Source organism: Dendrobates tinctorius, unplaced genomic scaffold (assembly GCF_039654945.1).
Source record: "Dendrobates tinctorius isolate UK_male_01 unplaced genomic scaffold, ASM3965494v1 ptg000157l, whole genome shotgun sequence".
Classification (NCBI taxonomy): domain Eukaryota; kingdom Metazoa; phylum Chordata; class Amphibia; order Anura; family Dendrobatidae; genus Dendrobates; species Dendrobates tinctorius.
The window spans coordinates 18,280,704-18,304,589 of NW_027361824.1; the positions used below are offsets into that span (position 1 = coordinate 18,280,704).

General features: G+C 46.0%; 1 protein-coding gene across 1 annotated transcript in view; it reads right to left on the bottom strand.

Moving 5' to 3' along the window:
- GAB2 (GRB2 associated binding protein 2) overlaps window positions 1–23,886 on the bottom strand; it is a 137,858-nt gene that overhangs the window by 58,584 nt on the left and 55,388 nt on the right. The gene's annotated exons all lie outside the window — the stretch shown is intronic.

The window sequence follows — 23,886 nt, forward strand, 5'->3', positions numbered from 1 at the left end:
GAGGGTTACTGACGGCCACCTCCGAGGGGTCACAGTTGTAGCCCGCCTGTCAATCACTGCTCGGCTTCTGCTGTACAAAGTAAGTGATGGAGCATTTAGGGGTTAAATTTAAAGTAAACTTTCCTATTTAGCTCATTCAGCAGCACAGACTATAAAAAATAAAAAACTAGAAAATTAATATTTTATGCAAAAATATTAAATGATAAATCACTAAATAACTCAAGCTATGCCTCCGCCAAGGCTACGAGCTATGAACAGTCTTGTCGAATAAAGTACAGATAGAAATTTAGAAAAGTTAGTAGAAAGAGTAGGAAAATTAGCTCGGTCATAGGCTCCGATGCACAAATTTATAAACAAAAAAATCAAACCCCCATTTAAGTATTCAAGATGGCTGCAGTCAGTAAAAGTCATGCCCCTGGCATAGCATTACGGTATATAACATACACTATATGGACAAGGATTGGATGCGCGTGTTAATCAGACCCATTGTCTCCCCTGGTGAATAACATCCAGCCCCATTATATAATATCGTACCCCGGTGTAAAACATCAGGCCCCCCCGCCATGCCGTCTGCCTTTACTACCATGTGACAGAGCGGCCGGTGCCGACACCAGCACAGTCCTGGAATAGAAGCCACCGGGGTAACAAGTCTGTCCAAGACATTTCTTCCTCATGGATCTTCCCCCATCTCCTGTGAATGATATTATTGAGAAATGGAAGGAACCGCAGCAACTCAGCCACGAAGTGTAGCCCCCATAATGTTACAGAGCGGGGGGCAAAGTGCTGGGGAGCAGAGGGCAGAAAAGTCACCACCACTCTGCTGCCCCCATAATTGCAGATTACAGACCTCCTCTGGTATTAGCACAAACACTGCGCCCTCACCAGAAGCTTTGTGGCCAAGCAGCAGCATGCAGACATACATCACCAAGCACAATGCTGAGAGTCGGATGGAGTGGTGTACAGCAACCCCTGGACTCTGGAGGAGACGTGTTCTGTGCAGTGACGGACCACACTTCTCTATCTGCGTCTCATGGAGGATCTGGGTTTGGTGACTCCAAGAGGACGTTACCCCCTGACTGCATTGTGCCCCCTGTACAGATGGGGGGAGGAGGATAATGCTATGGGCTGTTATCAGGGGGCGGCCTCGGACTCTCAGCTCCAGTGATGGGAAATCTTAATCATCAGCACGAGACATTGTTCCCACAAAGCTGAAGCTACAATTATCCACAGTTTGGGGGGGGGCAACCCTTTTCTGTTCCTGTTCCCCATGCCCAGTGCACACGGTCCATACAGACATGGAGGGGAACATGAGCGGCCGCACAGATTCCGGACCTTAGCCTTACTTAGACCGGAGAATGTGAGCCTGGCCTGCCCCCAACATCAGGGTCTGAGCTCACGAATACCCTTCTGGATGAAGGGGCAAAAAGATACCTCCAAAATCTTGTAGAAATCCTTCCCATAAGAGCGTAAGCTATTTTATCTGTAGATGACAAGCTCTTGGAAGGGAAATGTGTCAGTATCCCACTATTCTCCATACAGGGTTCAGATTTTTTTCCTATGAGAAACGCAGGCCTCCTTATATAAAGTTATTTTCCGCCATACAATGCACATGAATACCACCGTCATCTACTTTATATACTAAAGTGGCTCACAATGGGTCACTCCCCATCTGCTTTCCTCTTCCAGGTTGTTTTTTTCCAGCCTGACAAAAGTACAAAGGACCATAAACCGATGTCAGTGACAGCCAGTGTCAGCACTAGGCCTGCGTCACCGCAAAGAGTAAAAACGTCGTCGATGTAGCGGGCACGGCTAATGATCGGAGTGAAGTTCGGGCAGGGATGAGTTATGGCGCTGTGCCAAGCTAATGCCTCGCCGTTATGTGACCACTGAGATTTTAATACAGCGATGTCTGGATCGTCTCGGGTAACGTCTATTTATCTGCAGAAATACTGCGAAAGTGAAATGCTGGCGCTGCGAGGGCTTTTAGCAGGAGCTGAGAAAACACATTTGTTGAAGAATAAAGATCTTTTGTCCTTAATCAAGTGACAGCCTGAGCGTGACATGAAGGAGTCGCAGACATCTTTAGAGTTAATTGCACTTTGTTAGCTCCTAGGGCCATCTCTTGTAAAGTAGTGACCACCCAACTAGGCATGCTGGGAGTTGTAGTCACAAGTTGGATAATAATATATATAATCAAATAATATAGGTAATAATATATAATAAAATATATAATAATATATAGACACTTTTTTATTCCTTCATGGTCAAGGACAACTGTAAAAATGCAACTATGGGTAATATTTTCCCCTAGTTTAATGGCAAGCACATAAATATTTACAATCCAGTTTACTTGGGAAGAGAAGGAGTTAACAAGTCTGTTAATAAAACTCCCAGAATTCCATCTAAATAAATATTTATCACTTTGCATTTCTCAGGAGGGATAGTTAATAGGATCAGATCTCTCCGGTCTGAAGATCAAACGGGAGCCATCTGCTTGCAGGTACTAAAGTTTTCTGGCTCAGGAAGGGCACAGGAAGACATGCCTGTCTGATATCAGTAAATCTGTCAAAAGTTAGTAAAAAAAAGTCACATCCCCTTTAATTAAAGTAACACGACCCAGTCACAAGAGCAGCCTCGGGGGGTGTCACACAGATCCCACCGCTGCAACCGGTCTGTCAGAGGATGCAACCCCGCTGCCTCCAATAGTCAGGACAATAACTCAGTTGACTGACACGTGATGGACGAGGCCACGGCTGCTTCTACTAGGCTGGTTATTGGGGAACTCAAAGGGAATTGGGGGTGTACACATACAGCCCCGTTTGCTCACTGCCATCTCCACAATAACAAAACGGGAAATACTAGCTGCCACCACTAATCGTTAATACAGACCGATCGGACACCCGTTACAGGTAGCGTATGGCTTCAGGGGTGCGGTTTACAGAGCAAGAGGAACAGAGCTATTACATTTTATATATTTAATCTGGAAAGGTAGGCAGTGTTTATAAAAATAAACCAAGATTATACAAATTAAAACAATACAATATACACAATTACATAATATAGAAGGGATGACAAAAGAAAAGTACTAAACCTGATGTCATGGAAATGGCTCAGAGCCTATCGGAAGGAAGTACTTCTTAGGAAAACGAACAAAATCCACAGCAAGCCAAACTTTCCAGGACTGAAAATGATCAAACCCAAATACTGCTTTTTATTAGATCAAGTTTACGCCCACATAACTCTCCTTGGTGAGCTCATGTGGGGCTGGTTGTGGCAACTGCTAGGTTCTTTTACAATTTTACGAGATCCCCAACTTACAGGATATCTTCAACCCTTGAGGTTCCAGGTGGTACATATGGTCGTCATGCTTCCTCTTGAGACTTTACCTTTATATACAGGGGTGAACCTAGCCTCTCTGCTGCCTGAGGCGAACAGCAAAATGAAGCCCCCCCCCCGCACACAAAGTAAATTTTCATATCTATCCTGTAAAACTGAGTACAATAGTGGACATTTTGATTTAGATAAACAACACATAAGTATCCAGAATGAGGGTCAATAATGGCAATGGTAGGCCTGGCACAGGGCCGGACTGGGACAAAAATGCAGCCCTGCCACACAAATCCCACCAGCCCACAAACTATAGCACTCATCGCCCCGATCAGTGAATTTTTGCTATACTTTGTCGTCCCCTCATCACTCTCTTTAAGGAGTTATTTGAAGAGCCACAGGTGAATGGCACCACAGTGCGTATGACTGACCACAGCTCCATTTACATGGTGCTCTTCAAAGCTACATTTCCCAGGATCATGGGGGTCCCAGCGGTCTGATCCACAACAAACAGAAAGTCATCACCTATCCCCACATAATGCTCCATACAGTATTATGTGCCCCATATATTACTTCGTACAGTATAATGGGCCCCATATAATGCTCCATACAGTATAATGGGCCCCATATATTACTCCATACAGTATAATGGGCCCCAAATATTATTACATACAGTATAATAGGCCCCATATATTACTTCATACAGTATAATGTCCCCAATATATTACTCCATACAGTATAATGGGCCCCATATATGACTTCATACATTATAATGGGCCCAATATATTACTTCATCCAGTATAATGGGCCCCATATATTACTTCATACAGCATAATAGGCACCATATATTACTTCATACAGTATAATGGGCCCCATATATTACTTCATACAGCATAATAGGCCCCATATATTACTTCATCCAGTATAATGGGCCCCATATATTACTTCATCCAGTATAATGGGCCCCATATATTACTTCATCCAGTATAATGGGCCCCATATATTACTTCATCCAGTATAATGGGCCCCATATTTTACTTCATACAGCATAATAGGCACCATATATTACTTCATACAGCATAATGGGCCCCATATATTACTTCATACAGTATAATGGGCCCCATATATTACTTCATACAGTATAATGGGCCCCATATACAGTATAACTTCATACAGCATAATGGGCACCATATATTACTTCATACAGCATAATGGGCACCATATATTACTTCATACAGCATAATGGGCACCATATATTACTTCATACAGTATAATGGGCCCCATATATTACTTCATACAGTATAATGTGCCCCATATATAACTTCATACAGCATAATGGGCACCATATATTACTTCATACAGCATAATGGGCACCATATATTACTTCATACAGTATAATGGGCCCCATATATTACTTCATACAGTATAATGGGCCCCATATATAACTTCATACAGCATAATGGGCACCATATATTACTTCATACAGCATAATGGGCACCATATATTACTTCATACAGCATAATGGGCACCATATATTACTTCATACAGTATAATGGGCCCCATATATTACTTCATACAGCATAATGGGCACCATATATTACTTCATACAGTATAATGGGCCCCATATATTACTTCATACGGTATAATGGGCCCCATATATAACTTCATAGAGCATAATAGGCACCATATATTACTTCATACAGTATAATGAGCCCCATATATTACTGTATACAGTATAATGGGCCCCAAATATTTTATACAGCATAATGGGCCCCATATATTACTTCATACAGTATTATGAGCACCATATATTACTTTTTACAGTATAATGGGCCCCATATATTACTTCATACAGTATAATGGGCCCCATATATTACTTCATACAGTATTATGAGCACCATATATTACTTCATACAGTATAATGGGCACCATATATTACTTCATACAGTATAATGGGCCCCATATATGACTTCATACAGTATAATGGGCCCCATATATTACTACATCCAGTATAATGGGCCCCATATATTACTTCATCCAGTATAATGGGCCCCATATATTACTTCATCCAGTATAATGGGCCCCATATATTACTTCATCCAGTATAATGGGCCCCATATATTACTTCATACAGTATAATGGGCCCCATATATTACTAAATACAGCATAATAGGCACCATATATTACTTCCTACAGCATAATGGGCCCCATATATTACTTCCTACAGCATAATGGGCCCCATATATGACTTCATACAGCATAATGGGCCCCATATATTACTTCATACAGCATAATGGGCCCCATATAAAACTTCATACAGTATAATGGGCACCATATATTACTTCATACTGTATAATGGGCCCCATATATTACTTCACAGTATAATGGGCCCCATATATTACTTCACAGTATAATGGGCCCCATATATTACTTCATACAGCATAATAGGCACCATATATTACTTCGTACAGCATAATGGGCACCATATATTACTGCATACAGTATAATGGGCCCCATATATTACTTAATACAGTATAATGGGCACCATATTTTACTTCATACAGTATAATGGGCCCCATATATTACTTCATACGGTATAATGGGCCCCATATATAACTTCATACAGCATAATGGGCACCATATATTACTTCATACAGTATAATGGGCCCCATATATTACTTCATACAGTATAATGAGCCCCATATATTACTGTATACAGTATAATGGGCCCCAAATATTTTATACAGCATAATGGGCCCCATATATTACTTCATACAGTATAATGGGCACCATATATTACTTCATACAGTATAATGGGCACCATATATTACTTCATACAGCATAATGGGCCCCATATATTACTTCTTACAGCATAATGGGCACCATATATTACTTCGTACAGCATAATGGGCACCATATATTACTTCGTACAGCATAATGGGCACCATATATTACTGCATACAGTATAATGGGCACCATATATTACTTCATACAGTATAATGGGCACCATATATTACTACATACAGCATAATAGGCACCATATATTACTTCACACAGTGTAATGGGCCCCATATAATTCTTCTACCCAAACCCCGCTGTTCTGATCTCCTCAGTGTATTCTGATCCTCTGCAGTGCTTGGCACAGGGACATCATTAACTTTACCTATATAATTGTCCATTTGGAATGATAGTAATAGTGATTTGTTTGTACCCTGTTGTCTGGCGCTGGTCCACTTTATGGGGGGTGCTCAGGGCATATGATTATAAACCAGTAAAAAGTATGAGAGGCTCAATGTGACCAGTGCCACCTAGTTTCCTACCCCTCTTATTCGACTGGTACTGTGGGCACACTCACTGGTACTGAGGAAAAGAAAGAACAGAGAGAAAAAGAAAACAGAGAGAGAAAGAAAGAACAGAGAGAGAATGAAAGAGGGGAAAGAAAGAAGAGAGAAAGAAAGAGGGGAAAGAAAGAAATAACAGAGAAAGAAGGAGGAAAGAAACAGAGAGAGAAAGATTCTATAAAGATACTACAGCAGCCCGGCTCCCACTGTAGTGCCCACCTGAGCTCCCGATGCAGGACATATCATGATCTGCTCAGATGGCCGGCATCCCGAGTCCACAGCGATCCTGCTGTCCGCGCTGTTGGGGAGGATACGGTGATGGATCTGAAGCATTCCCTGAAGTGCCTCCATGGTTCCGTCACAATCTCCTCCCGAAATTACCTCATTTCCAGTCAGCTTCTAGCACGTCACTTCCGGTGGAACGTCACGTGCGAATTTTAAAGTGCTCCTTGGGGCTCCGCTGTGTACTCCTGTGTCCGCGGGAAAAGTAAGCTCCCAGCCGGGGCAGTGGGGCAGAATCTCTCTCAAAATCGGGACTGTTCCTCTGGGAGGTATGAATGCTCCCCACCATACACCTTGTACACGTATGCCTCCGCATACATCATACACACACGGTTCCGCTTTTTATGCCTCATACACACACGGCTCCGTTCTGTACACCTCGCACACACACGGCTCCACTCAGTACACACATGGCTCCACTCCGTAAACCTCGTACACATGCGGCTCTGCTCCATACACCACGTACATGTGCAGCTCTGCTCCGTACACCTCGCACACGCGCTGCTCCGCTCCGTACACCTCGCACACGCGCAGCTCCGCACACCTCGCACATGCGCTGCTCCTTACACCTCGCAAACACGTGGCTCCTCTCCGTACATCTCATACACACACACGGCTCCGCTCCGTGCACACACACAGCTCCACTGCGTACACATCTCTACAACGTGCACCTCCCACATGCGCGGCTCCGCTTCGTACACATGCGGCTCCACTCCGCACACCTCGTACACACACGCGGCTCCGCTCCTTACACCTCGTACACACACGCGGCTCCGCTTCTTACACCTCGTACACACACGCGGCTCCGCTCCTTACACCTCGTACACACACGCGGCTCCGCTCCTTACACCTCGTGCACACACGCGGCTCCGCTACTTACACCTTGGTCCTCGTACACACGCGGCTCTGCTCCTTACACCTTGTACACACGCGGCTCTGCTCTTTACACACTCGCGGCACTGCTCCGTACACCTCGTACACACACACAGCTCCACTCCGTACACATCTCTGCTCCGTACACCTCGTACACTTGCAGCTCTGCTCCGTACACCTCACACTCTCGCGGCTCTGCTACATACACCCTGTAAACCCCCCTGACCCCACAAATAAACTTCCCTCATCCAGGACTATGACAGCCAGCACAGACAGCAGAGTCCTGTATAAAACAAGGGCTGATGCGTACACGACCTGTGATGAGGTCACAGGAGGGGAGGAGTCAGGGTCACATGATCAGGGGCCCCCCCTGACTCCTTCCCTCCTGTGACCGCATCAATTACAGCCTCTTGCACGACCGTAGCACTAGCGTGCAGAGGCTAAATTGTAGGTGCTGCGGGTAGAGGAGCGCATAATGCCGCCCCCTTTTGCCTGCCGCTTCAGCACCTGGCTCAACTTGCCTCATTATAGCTGCGGCCCTGTTTATATAGAGATGAAACATGGCCTGGATAACATCATCCATCAGTCCGTCATTAAAGTTGGAGGGGATAGAATGGCCTTCCATTGATATTTTATGTTCGTCTCTTTGCTACAATGCCGAAAATATATCTCCCATAAATATTGCATCAATTCAAACCCCCAAGTGTCATCAATGACCACTGGCTCAAAAACTTCTGGGGACCTGTGCTTTGACCACAGGAAGCTTATGCCTTCGAAGCATACTTCCCCCCCCCCCATCTTTGCTTAAATGAATTTCAGTCCATCTTTTTACAAGAGCAAATCTTCTGTTGCAATTACCTGCTCACAGCAGGAAACCCCTACTTCAAGGAAGGTCAACAAGTCAGATCTCTTCCCCGGTATAATTAATACCTTATGTTCAATGTGGGGTACTCTGTCCCCTATCTGGAAAGGTCTTATGGATTTTAATTTTTCTCTATGATAGGCCCGAATACAGTCCATATTATGACTTCTACCTTCATCTCTTTGTGGGGGAATGGAAGAAAGGAATTGACTACTACACCAATAAGCAAATGAAAGCGGTTAATGTTTTGATAAATGTACAAAATAAACCAAATAATAAAATCATAATACCTTCTATTCATCTCCCCCTCCAACCACCCTCCAAAAAGAGAATCTAAAAGAAAATATTAGGACCATAGATTATCAGAGGATCAGAGGTGACCATCATCCTTGTGACTACAAAGTAGAGAATCATAAAAATTTCCACTTCCTTTAGTCTACATTTTGACTTGAACTGAAAAGGGTGTGTGAAGTAAAAATGGTTGTCCCGTAATTAAAATAGCTCACCAATTCACAGAACAAATTATAAGAGGTCACTGCAGATTGGGCTACAGAGACCCCCCACCGATCCCTAGAAAGAGGGCAAAAATCGCTTGTGTGAATGGAGCTGTAGTGAGCATGTGCAGCCACCACTACTATAGCCAGCGCTCGCACATGCTCACTACCGCTCTTCTCACACAGGGGACTTTGGGTCCACAGTCTCATGATTGGTAGAAGTCATACCGCAATCATACCTTTATCCTCTAACCTGTGGATACACAATATATTGGAAACCAATTTTTTATTTTTTTTAATTCTTAAACATGAGTTTTCCTTCGTCTAATATTCTTCAATCTTGGCTTACCCCTGTTCCTGAGGCCGGTTCCCAGATAGCACACAACTATGGAACACCCCAAAATTTATAATGCTCCTTGCAGTGACCTTCTCGCTGTGTCCATTTCCTCCATATGCTGTACGGTCACACATACAGTGGCCAGGTATTTGCACCAAAACAGTATGATGACCCAATAGTGCCAGCTGTATAACCCTGCCATACAATGACCTCGAATAAAAATGCTATATAGTGCCGCCACCACCAACTTATACTGCAAATATATGCTGTACTGTGCTTTAGTAACAGCGCCACAATACACACTGTTACATATTGCTGAAATATTCTAAGAAGGTTCCATTTGGTCACTATGTGCTGGTTTTATTTCAGCGTGTCATGGTGCCATGTGGCAGTTATTGGTTTACTTAAGGAATGAAGATTCTATTTGGTCTTTGTAGATTGACAATCAGTGAACCACATTAAATGCTGCTATATAGTGCTGAAATAATACCATCATATAGTGACCAAATAACAGTAGTCTAATAGTGCCATACAATGACACTGTACAGAACCGCCATTGAGTGCTGAAATGCCATCAGTGACCAAATAACAGCTACATATTTAAAGTAATTTTAAAAACAGCGCCATACCATGTGTAATAATACCACTATACCACTGTTATTAAGATTCAAGTATGTCACAAGTCTCGGGTCATCTGGGGCTCTTCTTCCATAAAGGGTCGCTGACTCGGCTGCCCCTTTATATACAATAAGGATCAGGTCTCATAAGTTCTCCGCTGCCGTCATCCACATTTCTAGTCCTGCAGACATGACAGATTTCATACGCGGATACATGGATACGTTTGAGATGACTGCAGAGCGTGCACTGCCCCGTGAGGCCATCAGTGTCTGCTGTCACAGTATCCGGACAGTGCGCCTAGGGACCCGTGTCTGGGATATGCTCCGGAGAGGAGAGAGACACGTCAGGTGACAGCTGTGACGGGCGGCGTTCCTTCAGCTCACATCAGGTTGCTGAGACATGGATGACATGGCCATTGGTGAAAAGCTCCACAATAAACATATTTTTCTCCGGAGGACAAACACAATGTCATAGAATATTACATGTGCCACCCGAACGCTGCCCATGCACAGCAAACAGGGGTGGCCTGGTTGCTCTTCACTCACTATGGCCACCCCATCTCTGTATCCAAAAACGGTGGCACCCAGAAACTGAAGCATAGTCCCTGCTTGCCCTGTGCCTACCCTCCAGATACTACCTGGACAGTGCTCTTGGCCAGTATGAACCTGAAGACTGGTTGGGTCAATTATATCTTGAGGCTGTCAAGAAAAAAAATGGACAGGCTATAGGATGGGACAAAACCCCAATACCGCTGTTTCCTGTGAGATAAGAAGACTCCTTAAAAACTGAAGATACTGTTTCCCTTTAGGCCATACTCACAACCGCCTTAAAAATGGTGGCCACTACCGCAGTCTGCAAGCGAAGGAACCTGTTCAGAGGCAGGCATGTTGATTGAGCATTTCTGTGCAAAAGCGCATGATGTGGAGATGCATGGTCCTTCATCTTATGGGCAAAATTGGGACCTTTAAGCCTCTACTGAAACAGCACAGGACCATACACCAGTGGGCATGGCCATACTTGGCAACTACGCCGGAAATGAGGGAGACCTTCGGACTGTCAGAGGTGTTGACAAGTCTAGTCTGGAGCAGAGAGCCGTGAAATGGTGGAAAGGACTTTTCTGTGCAAAAGCGCATGGATGTGGAGATGCATGGTCCTTCATCTTATGGGCAAAATTGGGACCTTTAAGCCTCTACTGAAACAGCACAGGACCATACACCAGTGGGCATGGCCATACTTGGCAACTATGCCGGAAATGAGGGAGACCTTCCGGACTGTCAGAGATGTTGACAAGTCTAGTCTGGAGCAGAGAGCCGTGAAATGGTGGAAAGGACTTTTAGCACAAAGGGAATTATTATCCTGTGCAAAGACAAAAAGGGCATGATTAACATATGGAGGTGGTTCAAAGGGGGCACCGTTACCATATGGAAGTGGTACAAAGGGGGTGCTGTTACCATATGAAGGTGCTACAAAGGGGGCGCCGTTACCATATGGAGGTGCTACAAAGGGGGCGCCGTTACCATATGGAGGTGCTACAAAGGGGACGCCATTACCGTATGGAGGTGGTACAAAGGGGGCACCATTACTGTATTGAGTTGGTACAAAGGGGGCGGCGTTACTGTATGGAGGTGGTACAAAGGGGGTGCGTTACCGTATGGAGGTGGTACAAAGAGGGAGCCATTACCGTATGGAGGCAGTTCAAAGAGGGCGCCGTTACCATATAAAGGTGCTACAAAGGGGGCGCCGTTACCATATGGAGGTGCTACAAAGGAGACGCCATTACCATATGGAGGTGGTACAAAGGGGGCACCATTACTGTATTGAGGTGGTACCAAGGGGGCAGGATTAGCGTATGGAGGTGGTACAAAGGGGGCGGCGTTACCGTATGGAGGTGGTACAAAGGGGGCGCATTACCGTATGGAGGTGGTACAAAGGGGGAGCCGTTACCATATGAAGGTGGTACACGGGGGGGGCGCCATTACCATGTGGAGGTGGTACACAGGGGGTGCCGTTACCATCTGGAGATGGACGTGGTGTAAAAGGTGAGGATCAACATAGAAGAAATATGAAAGGTTGGGTCTGTGGAAACATTTTTAGGTCTGCAGTCCTGGAAATGGGGGGTCCACGTTGAAGAATTGCTTCCTGCGCAGGGACACTAAACAGGGCAGGACTGTGGTTAGGGGTGTGCACCTCATGTGGTTCATATTTGCCAACGATCTCAACTGTTGTGAATCCTGTTTCCAAAAAGGGGAAGGCTTAGCAAAACCGTGCCCAGAAGTTGGATGTTTGGGGCAGTCCCTGTCAAACAGCAATCAGGCTGTAGCAAACAGTGTGTAGACCCTCAACACACCTCTGTGTGTCGGCCCCGTCTGCTGAAAATTTGGTTCTACCCACATGATTGTCATTAGATTTTCTTTTTATTATTATTTTTTTTATACTCCACATTTACTAAATGCAAGCAATGATCTTAAAAACTGGCAAAATAACTATCTAACGGATAAGTCATTTTTTTTAGCCTCCCTCAAAAAGGCTTTGTGCTGGCTCGTTAGCCCCACTAGTTCTACAATTAATGTGAACAATCCCAGTGACTGGTTCCCTTTTATTTATTTTCTTTTAAAAAATGAATTAAACTAAAATTATGAAAAAAGAAACCAGTCACTGAACGAGAAGAACAAAAGCCATTGAGGGAAATCACGCGTTCTTGTTCGGCCACCACAATTTTGCCGTTTGTACAAGTGATTTTCAATCACACAATGTGATTCCATCAGAACCAGGCAACGTGCAAAATCTGACTGTCCTGAGATGACACGAGCCAAATGGCAGACTCCTCTCCTGATTCTACCTCGGCCCCCCATTTCTTGAAATCACACCGTAAACATGGCAACCGCCATCTCGTGTATAGTCCTGACCTAGAGTTACAAGAGACAGATACACCCGAAATATCAGTGTCTGAGTGTTGTATTAAACCATGACGTGTGCTCCTCCTAACATGAAGTATCTACATCGCAAGGTGGGGCCCCATGACTTCCATCATCGCACCGTCTATCCAACAGACCCCAGATACAACATCCTAAATACGGACGTCAGACACCTTAAATACACCTAAAAACAATAATTTAGATTTATACACAAGAGACCCCCAAAATTAATTCAGACTCTGTAATAATGGACTACTCTGCTGCGTTCCTACCCCTGTAAACGACAATCGCACTGTGTGTACAGTGTCATGCGGTTTTACATGGAATGTGAATGGTGATGTGCGTCTTCCACAATGTGTTATGGTAATGTGCAGCATGTAAGTAATTAAAAGTGTATAAGTGAGTAATGCATAGTGCTGGGTAAGCACAGGATTAGACTCGGGATACGATAAGTACCACTTATTTGTTAAGTGGTTTAGCATCAGTATGGGGCATGGGATAAGGACAATGCGTTTAGGAACTAACGCAGTGGGTGGGAACTAGTGTTCTAAAGGTGGGCACTTACTGACTGTGAGATAGATAGGGAAGTGCAGTGACGAGTTCAAGTCCAGTGGGCCGTTAAGGTCAGCATGCATCTACCATTCGAGGCCATACTGGACTCCCAAGCAGACTCTCCTGTCGTGCCCGGAGTCCAAGGTCTGGCATAGGGGTTTCCGGGCACATCGTGTCCTTTGGGGTACAGGGGTAGATAGACAAGGACACACCAATACGGAAGGCAGTGGATCCCGGGTTCAATGTGGGAACAGGAAGGATGATCCCGGGGGCTAACAGAGCCAATAGGCAAAGGAATGGTCAAGGAGGAACGAAAGGTAAGGTTGAAGTTGTGTTAAGAAAATAAACCATATGAATTGCTGTGCCTTATCCCATGTGTTAACCAATTGATGAACTTGGACTGACTAGTAAACGTTTGCTTCTTGCAATAAACTTTGTCTCCCCCGAGTTGTGTGCAGCGGCTCCTGAGCATGGAGGCCTGGAGACAACAGAGGCCTGAAGTCTTCCACAGAGTTTGAGGCGCCCCACACCTGGCAGCTCATTGGGACAGTTTGTCTGTAAAGTGCCAGACTGTGACCAGCCAGGAGCTCGGTCATCATGACTACCACCCTCACATGCTTTACATTTGGAGTAGTCTGCAGGATCGGTCCATGAATCAAGAAAACTGATAGAAAAGATCCAGTGAAAACAAAGATGGAGCAGGGCAGCACGAAATGGCAAGAAGGAAAAGCCCATTGTGGGCGTAAGAAGCAAAAGTGTGTGAAAATCCATCCAGCCTAGGAAGTGGCTTGTCTGGAGAGGCCAGCCTGTTATGAGCAGTGCCCACCCCTAAAGGGAGCGGCGGCAGAAGAAACCCCACGCGTTGCAGCAGGTCAATGGAGAATGGGCAGAGACTCCCATAAAAATGGGCTGGCGAGCCAGAGGTATCTCCACTAAGAAAGTTAGCCATGGAAGAGTAGACGCTTTGAACAGCAGGCCAGCACCATTGTTGGTGACAATAAGCGAAAGCAAGCAGGAAGCAATGAAATAGTTCTATTCTACAATGAAGCACTCCGCAGTGGACACGGATGGGCTGAATGGCAGGGAAAGATGAAGCCATTGGAGCAGAAAATGCAGCCATTGGAAGATCTACCCGAGCACTCAGAAAAGATTCGCCACCTGGAACCAGACCCACAAGACCAAGGTTCCCTGGCCAGTCCCAGAACCCAAACTTGCCCCCAGGCTGGAGTGGCAGTGTTGGTATGGCAGAAACCCTGCAGCCAGGCAGAGCAGCTGGAGGCTATGGTGCCATAGAGGTCCCATCCCAGAGAACAGTTTCTGCCCCATTGCATGTAGAACCGCCACCGGTCGTCGCTAAGGCTAAATGATTGGCGGTGGTCATCGAAAGACAAGACTGAGAAGTGGGTGTGGGTCCAATTGAAGAGTCGTGCAGGTGGTGAGATTGGCAACCGGATGACACAAGGAGTCGAGTGATATTTCGGCTCTGCGAGGGGATACAGGCTCATACAGGTGGCGGTTACTGGCGACAAGGTATATGTGAAAGCCAGTTCCTTACAACACGAGCCCTACATGCTGTGGCAAGAAGACTGCCTAAATTTCATTAAAGAAGACAGACGGTGAGGGTGGTATGTGGTAGTAGTGACCGTTATCCAGCCGGAGGAGGAAGAGCCTCAAGAGTGAACCTCCAGCTGCGACCAGGAGAAACTACGGCCATGGCTCTGACACCACCCATTCCAGCACAGCAGAACGGACCTGGAAGAACAGCGGGGAGACAGGGTCCAGCACCATATCCTCCACCACCAGTGTCAAAGACGCGGCCCTTGCTGTAGCAGCCAGTACTCCGACCACAGTGATAGTTTCCCAGGGCCCCCACTCAACGTTCTATGTTGGGCGGTCTGGACCAAGGGAGACTTTGATGTGAAGGCAGCCGAAGCATCCAACATGGCAGCCCGAAAACAAAAGGTCTTCCCTGACCAAGTTGAAATTGTGATTGTTGCACGAAAAAGAAAAGTAAAGTGAGAAAAGAACTGTTATGCATTTGAGGGCAGGAGGCCCTAAATGAATTGAGAAACCCTGGGTGTTGGCCAGAAAGGCCGAAGTTTTGCACACTGTTGTGTATCCCCCTGCCAGATTGAGAGACTGAACTGATAAAGGGTCAAAAACTCTGTCCCTATGGACTGCGCACACTGCCCCCATAGACTCTTCCTTTGTTTTTCTATTAGCTTTACCACAAGGGTCTACGAGCCTGATACCAGGGCAGCACTTTGCAATTTAAAGGAACTGTTGTTCACAAAAGGAGGAGGGCAGGAAATGGACAACCTGATGTTCAAGCCAGGTCAGGACAGTGTGAACTGTACCGTTGTCTTAAAGGACTGATGAGGGACTGTATGGACCGTGTTCCTGGACCTACGGATGTGTTGGCACCAGGCCTTTGGTTATAAAGGATCTGGACCGACTGTTTCAGGGTCTCCAAACTGGTGAGACCGGGGTCATGCAGACCCATGGAGACAATTGGAACTTGAACTCTTATTCCGGAGTCAGTGCACTCGCCAGCAATGAACACGCAAAACCAGTAGTCTTCTCTTCCCAGGGTAGAATGTGTTTTATGTGAAATTTATATGCTGCGTACGGTCTTACAGGTTCCAGAATGGTCGAGGACAACCATATTCAGAGAGGGGAGGAATGTAATAATGATGGCTTCTTCTGTTGCGTTCCCACCTCTGAAGACAACACTCATGCCGTGTGTATAGTGTAATGTTAGATTAGAGATAGGATAAGTATTGTTTATATAGTAAGTGGTATACAGTATATACTAGATATTAGACTTAGTTTATAGGATAGGACATAGTTAGTAGAACTAGCCCAGTGGGTGGGAACAAGTGTTAATAAAATGTGGGTACTTCCTGACAGTGAGATAGATAGAGAAGTGTAGTGAAAAGTCCAAGTTCAAGCCCAGTTAGCTGTTAGGGTCAGCATATGTCTACCATTTGAGGCAGTGGGACACAATACAGGAATCCCAAGTGTTCTCTCCTGTTGCTTCTGGGGCCCAAGGTCTGACATAGGGTCTGCCAGGCACATCGTGTCGTTTGGTGTACAGGCGAAGATGGACAGGGACCCACCAACACAGAAGATAATGGCTTCTGGGTGCACTGCTGAACAGAAAGGGAGATCCCTGGGGCCAACACAGCCATTGGGCAAAGGGATGCTCAAGAAGGAACGAATGGTAGGGCTGAAGATGTGTTGTGCTAAGAAAGTAAGAAAAATTAATTGCTGTGCCCTATCCCACGTGGGGTGTTACCACTTGATGAACTTAGATTAACTAGTTGTAAGGCTTGCGCCCAGACTGGATGGCACGAGCGAGGACTGTTGCTCCACTGTGCCACAAACCAGACTACTGTAAAGGGGCATGACTAAGCAGCTACCTTGTGTTCACTGAAGCCTCTAGTGGTGAGGTCAAGCTTGTGCAGCAGGTACCTGCCAGGTACCACTCCAGGGCTGTGTCTGGCAGTAGCAGCTGATCCCACTGGGGGACTAAACACTAGTGACAGGTGCGGGCAAGACTGGCACAGCTAGCACCCTGGCAGGCAGGCGGGTATGGTAAGGGGCAGATTTGGGGGTGGTCCACTGCTTACCGCGAACAGACTTGAGACGGAGACAGTGCTGGGTCCAACAGGTCCGTGTTTATTGGCCGTCCTCCAGACGACCGCAGCAATACACCACAGCAACTCCACACTTCTCCGTACACAGGCCCGGGTACCTTCACTTTCCTTCCCTGTAGTAGTGGCATCCCTCGCGGCTCTTTCACTGTGGCTGCCCTAGGCCTATCTACCGACAAGCGCTTCACCAGTCCGAGTACGTCGTCCGTTTGGTACCCCCCGGGGCCTTGTCTGTCCTGCGGTTCTCGTCGGGGCCACCCCCTGACCGTCTCTCCTCCTCAGTCTCTTTCAGGAGCTTTCTGCTGTTGTCCGTCTTCTCTTTCTGCCTCCTTTTCTCTGAGCTCCTCTCCCCAGACTGAACACACCTGGAACCCCCTCCTGCTCCTTTTGTCCCCCTCCTTGGGAAATCCCCTCCTGGGTTCCTGTCACCCGTCTCACATGACTGTGCGTTTTCGAAGCCATAAGCTGCTGTTAAGTCCTGTTCTCACGCTCCCCCCTGCCCTTTGTGGTCAAACTCCAATATTACACTCTACATCTTTACCTCCAGCTGTTTCCCATCTTTCACTATAACAGTACACCTACAATACACTATACCTTTGCCTTCCCACTACAGACAGGTCTGTACGTCAGTCCACTTCCCCTACACGGGCATGGCTCAAACTGGAGGAACTGGAACCGTTATGGGTTGTGTAGGAACACAGTCAGGTACGAGTAGGATAAGGGAGCAGGTAGGAACCAGTTCAGACTAGAAGGGCGCAGAGCGCAGAGCAGAGCCGCAGGGCGCGGAGCGGAGAGCAGAGCAGAGACGCAGGGCGCAGAGGGGAGAGCAGAGCCGCAGGGCGCAGAGTTGCAGGGCAGAGAGCAGAGCCGCAGGGTGCAGAGTGAAGAGCAGAGACGCGGAGAGCAGAGCAGAGATGCAGGGAGTGGAGAGCAGAGCAGAGCCGCAGGGAGCGGAGAGCAGAGCAGAGCCGCGGGGCGCTGATAGAGCAGAGCCGCAGAGCGTGGAGAGCAGAGCTGCAGAGTGGCGAGCAGAGTAGAAGGTATTCAGCCCCCAGGAAGACAGAAACAGGACAGGACCTGGCAACTCAGTAGCAAAGTACAGATTGACAGAGTTTGTTGCTCAGGCATCCCTATGGGTGGAGATGCCTAAAATACCCGGTACCTCTTGGCAATAGGCTGGGGACAAATTAGCAGTGTGCACACTGTCTCTGTAAGACTCAGGAAGTACCGGCTCCGCCACTCTAAGCATACAGCCAGGAAGTATGTGCACATCCAGCAGAGGACATGAGGTTCACAGCATGGAGCAGGCAGAAGACAGAACTCACAGCATGGCCAGGAGTGGTGAGTAAGATGGTGTATCAGCCTGATGGGAGATGTGAAGCCATGCAGTGATGCCGGCAGAGATGTTACACTAGTAAATGTTTGTTTGTTGCAATGAACTTGGTGTCCCCGAGTTGTGAGCGGTGGCTCCACAAGATGGAGGCCTGGTGACAGCGGAGGCCTGCAGCCTACAACAAGTGTGATGCACCCCACATCGGGCAGCACACTAGGACACAGTTTGTTTGCAAAGTGCCAGAGCAGTCATGACTACCGCTCTTGCGCACTTTACAACTCCAAGCACCTAAATTAATGGTAGACCTCAGGCCAGACCCTGTAAACTAAATTCACGGGTCTGGTCTTGGGGCATCTGCATTTTAATAGACTGCAGATTAGACCCCACATCCCCCAAATACAGATCCCAGACCTGACCTGCTAAACTATAACAGACCACAGGGCTTGACAGCCTAATCAAATAATGACCCGAGACAAGACCTGTTAAAGGGCTCTTCACCACTAAATAAAAACAGACCCCTTAAACAAATTCAACAATTTAGATCTCTAAACAGATCCCTAACAGACAACTCCAAATTAACACAGACCCCCGACCCACTAAATTAATTCAGGTCCTAGAATAGATCCACAAAACAATAGACTCCAGAAAAGACCTTTGAACTTGAAGTAATACAAACCCAAGAACAAAAAGGGTTGTCCATGCTTGCAGCTTAAGTTTCGCTATGTGACTGCAGATTTTGAACCCTCAAAGTACACAGTGCATACTGCGAGGATTATCCAGTGCCGACGCTGGGAGCAGGGAGATGCGTGATCTCAAGTATGAGATTTTCATACTTCCGGCCACATTCCGACTAGACATGTCCGGCCTCACTCATTACACTTGTATTGAATGAGGCCAAGCACATCTAGTCGGTAGGTGACCACATGTAGGCAAACTGCATACTGGCGTTCACGTGCCCGCCCACGCTTCGCACTGGCACTGGGCGCTGTGATGATTCACAAGTATGCAGTCACGTGTAGTGACTGCAGACTTGAGCCCCAAGCCTGGGCTTCCGTTGTTAGAAATCTCAGAGCAGACCCCAGAGAAGACCCCCCCCAAAACCAATACACCTATATACAGCAATTTCACAAACACAGAACACCTTCCCCCAACTAACAGACTGCAGGCATTGTAAATTAATACACCCCAGACCAGACGATTTAAAAAGGACCCTAGATCTCTAAATAAAATTAGACCCCAGACCCCTTAAGCAAATTCAACAATTCGATCCCTTAACCAAAAACAAGCAACCCCCAAAACTAAGATTGACCATGACCCCCTAAACTAAGACAGACTCCAGACTACACCCTTGAACTAACACAGACTCCAGACCCCCCCTAAACTAATACAATAGTATAATTCTCTTTACCCCAGACCCCTGAAATAAATAGACATCGGACTAAACTCCTAAACTAATACAACAATTTTGAGCAAACAAATAAAGTACTACAGACCCCATAGCAGACCCAATAAGTAAATACAGACCCCTTAAGTAATAAAGGCCCCAGTCCAAACCTGATGAAGAGTTTTAATAAAATAGGCCGAAAGGGGGTACAAAAATATATGCAGTAAATAGTGTACTTCTAACACTGTAGAAAACCTTTGAATATAGACCCCGATCTAGTATTACTGTTAAAACATGTTGCCCATCCTGGGGGCAATTTTTCAAAGATTTTCTTTTTATTTCCATCTAGTGGGGAGCTGGGGGCTAAAAAAAAAAAAAAATACCAAACTTTTTAAATAAATGAAAACTTTACTTTTAAGAAAACTAATTTGTTCCATTGTTGCACAATCAAAATAGCAGTCATATTAAAAAGATTTACTTTAATATAAAGTGTAATAACATTTAAAAAAAAAAAAAAGTCTTAATAATAATTCCCCCTTACCCTCCCTCCTACTCTTTGGCCAATCAATCCACACATGGGGTGGTGGTGGACTTCCAGGGAGCAGCTTTACCAGGTCACTCTGCAGGCTGCCCCGATATTAGGGAAGCTTAAGTCAACAAAAACACAAGTGCGGCAGAAAACCATTGTGGAAATCAAAAGCAGACATCCTCCATTCCATAGATAAATCCGTGGAAAACAGCAGAGGAGGGAGATGGGGTGGCAGATCCTACGTTCTGCGCACAATCCCAAAACATACACATCCCGCTCTTTTGGAATATTGACACCAAGATGATATTTGCCAAGAAACTCCACCCGAGTCTTTGGTGTCGCAATTGTTAGTAATGAGGAACATTGTTAAAATCAGCCTGTAATGAAGTCAATGCTGGTTACGAATCCACACCATGGGTCCAAATCACCATCATGACTCAGATACAGGACCTGATTTTGTCCCAAAACTAATTTGGGCCCAAATGGGCAGTTTACGCTGCTTGCTTAGAGTTATCAGCCATTACCAACTTTTTAGCTCTTGGATTTTTATTTTTGACCCATACCATGCAGTATTTACCACAATAGTCCATTATGTCTGTAAGGGGATCGACGAGGCAGCGGGTAACTGCGTGCTTGGTCCGGAACTAGAGAGGTGGACCTTCCCCTGGTGTCTGGAGGAAGCTCTAGAGAAGGAGGGTCTTCCTGCAGTCGGGGGGGGCGGAAGAGGAAAAAAGAGAAAGTGTGCGAAGGAGGTCAGTTTGGCGCCAGGGCAGAGCAGCGTGCAGACAGGTGAGTGGTGCGCTCCGCTCCCCATCCTGACAAAAGAGTACCGGTGCTGTGACAGGCCAGGCTGCAGGCGATCAGAAGGGCAGCGACTGCTGTGCTGAGGGAAGCAGTTTGCCCAGCAGTAATCCGGAGAGAGAGAGCCGTGCAGAGCAGAGCCGTGTAGAGCCATGCACACAGCAGAGCCGAGCCGGGTGTTGAAGCAGCCACAGAGAGTTGTGCTCCGTCCGGGAGCACCAGCGCCAAGCAGATCAGCGTCACCCGCTGCCAACAGTGGGGACGAGGGAGAGCGGGATGTGCGGTGTGTGTCCAGTGACCGCAAGAGAGGACCAGGTGCTGTACACTTCGTGATCATGAGTACCGCACATGCGCTGCCCAGGAGGGACTGCGTATTAGACTGACACTTGCGCCCTGACGTTGTCAGCAGATAGTTGCTCTGACACTTGTGACCTGACTGCACCAATGAAGATCGTTTAGGAACCACACTGGGCTCGTACAGAGCTGTGACCCATGCCTTTGTTAGCCACCTGCAGTATATGGACTAGGGGCAGTGGAAAGTACCGGAGACCGACCACTGCCGCCAGAAGACGGATCATCGTCTACAGTATACTTCTGGAAAAGACACTGCGCCCGCCGTTGCCGGCACTATTGAGTTCGCAGCAGGAGCTGCAGTTTAAGGATTTCCTCACTCACGTGCTAACGAACTGCCGTGATCGGAAACATTGTTCTCCTCTTCACCATATCCTTTGCTTTATCCCTTGTTTAACCCTTTACCTCCCTGTGTGGAGTATTCCCAGCTATTAAACCTGTTAACCCTTGCTCTGCCTCCTGTCTGTCACTGCATCCCGTGTTCCTGCTAGAACATTACATGTCCATCAAATTGTCATGGTTTGAACAGGGTTCTTGCCCTGCACTCACAGGGCTAAGTGTTCGTGGCCTCTTTCTGGATCTGGGAGGGGTATTTATACTCACTCTTTACCAGGGTTCTCTGTCAGCTATACTGTTGTTCTGGTGTGTCTGACTCTGAGTCTAAGAGCATTTGTGCTCGAAACGCGTACAGAGACCTAGAGAATATCCCCATGCGGTGAACTTTGTTGCCATTACTTGATCACAAGCAGCCATGAATGTATTTTAAACATGATACAATAAAAATCCTGGATTCCTGACACAAATAAGATACAAGTATGGACCATGATGTCCAGACCAGATCCCAACAGCCTCCTCTATGCCTATAAAAAGGTTGTTGAGTTCAAGTCAGAAGATCTGCAGCTGATCTGAATATCATGGTTTGTCCTCAGATCATGTTTTTTGGACATTTGAATTTGGCATTAGATACAGATAAAGGAATCCTTGATTGTTTGTCCATCTGTTGGTTGTTTTCAAATATGTGGTCTAAAGGCAGAAGAAGAAGGCGGCGTAAGGAAAGAGGAAGGCTTAAGGATATCTAGATGGATAGAAAGAACCACTATTATGATGAACTCTCTTTGAGGGGCTTGAAGAGCAAACATCTTGTTGAAACACCACTGATACGCATCTGAACCTCTCGGGACATGTTCCTTTAGTAGGTATCATCTCGGACACCTTGTAGCCCTTACCCATTGAACCTCTTGCTATATGTAGGTAAGCATGCATATTTTTGAAGACTTCACAAGTGAGGAGATAAAGCAAAAACCTTCTCATCACTCTCCTGGATGCCTACCAGTGGACTATAGTTCGGGGCACTTGGTGACACTAGTGGTGAAAAAAACTATTAACTTATCCACATGTGGCAACATCAAAATATACCTCATGGGAAGGATGGAGGAAAACTTTTTGAAGGTCCTACAAAAATTGGAGTTGGCGAAGGCTTTGATATTTACTGGTCATGCGATAAACAGATAAAAAGGCATCTCATGAAGACCACCCTTATCTATAGTTTAGGACACACCGACATTGCAGAGGTGAGCCTTGCTTGCAATGCCTCTCTAGGAGCCAGAATATAGCTATATAGTTTGCCCTCACAAAATCAATAGAAGCTGGCAGCGCATAGACTTTTTTTTCTTCCCAAAAAGATGTGTTTTTTTTGTCAAGAACCTTTATAAAAAAAAAAAAAATAAAATAAAAAAAAATAATAATATTAAATTAAAAAAAAGCTTAAATCAAGACATTGACAATACCCTTAAATTTCAGGATTGATAAAAACTGAGTAAAAGATCTGACTAAATCAAGCGGGACCTTCCACTTGAATTTCTTACAGTTGTAGTCAACATTAATGGCAATTTGTGTATTAAAGGGGACGTCTCCAATACGTTTAAACATCACAGGAGGGATCCAGGAGCGAGAATAACAGACATGCCACTGGAATCCCCCTCCCTTCTCCAGCGCTGCACATCTCCGATCATAACTTCGGGGTTTTTTTTTTTTTTTTTTGTTATTTTATCATCTCTTCAGGCTGGCTTTCCCCTGAGAAGTTCAAAAATATAGCAGAGAACAGCTTTGAAGTACGCCACATAAAATATTTCCCAAAATAAACAGATTTGTAAAACTGCTCAATACAAAAAAAAAGCGATATAATATATAAATATATATTATATTATATATATATATATATATATATATAT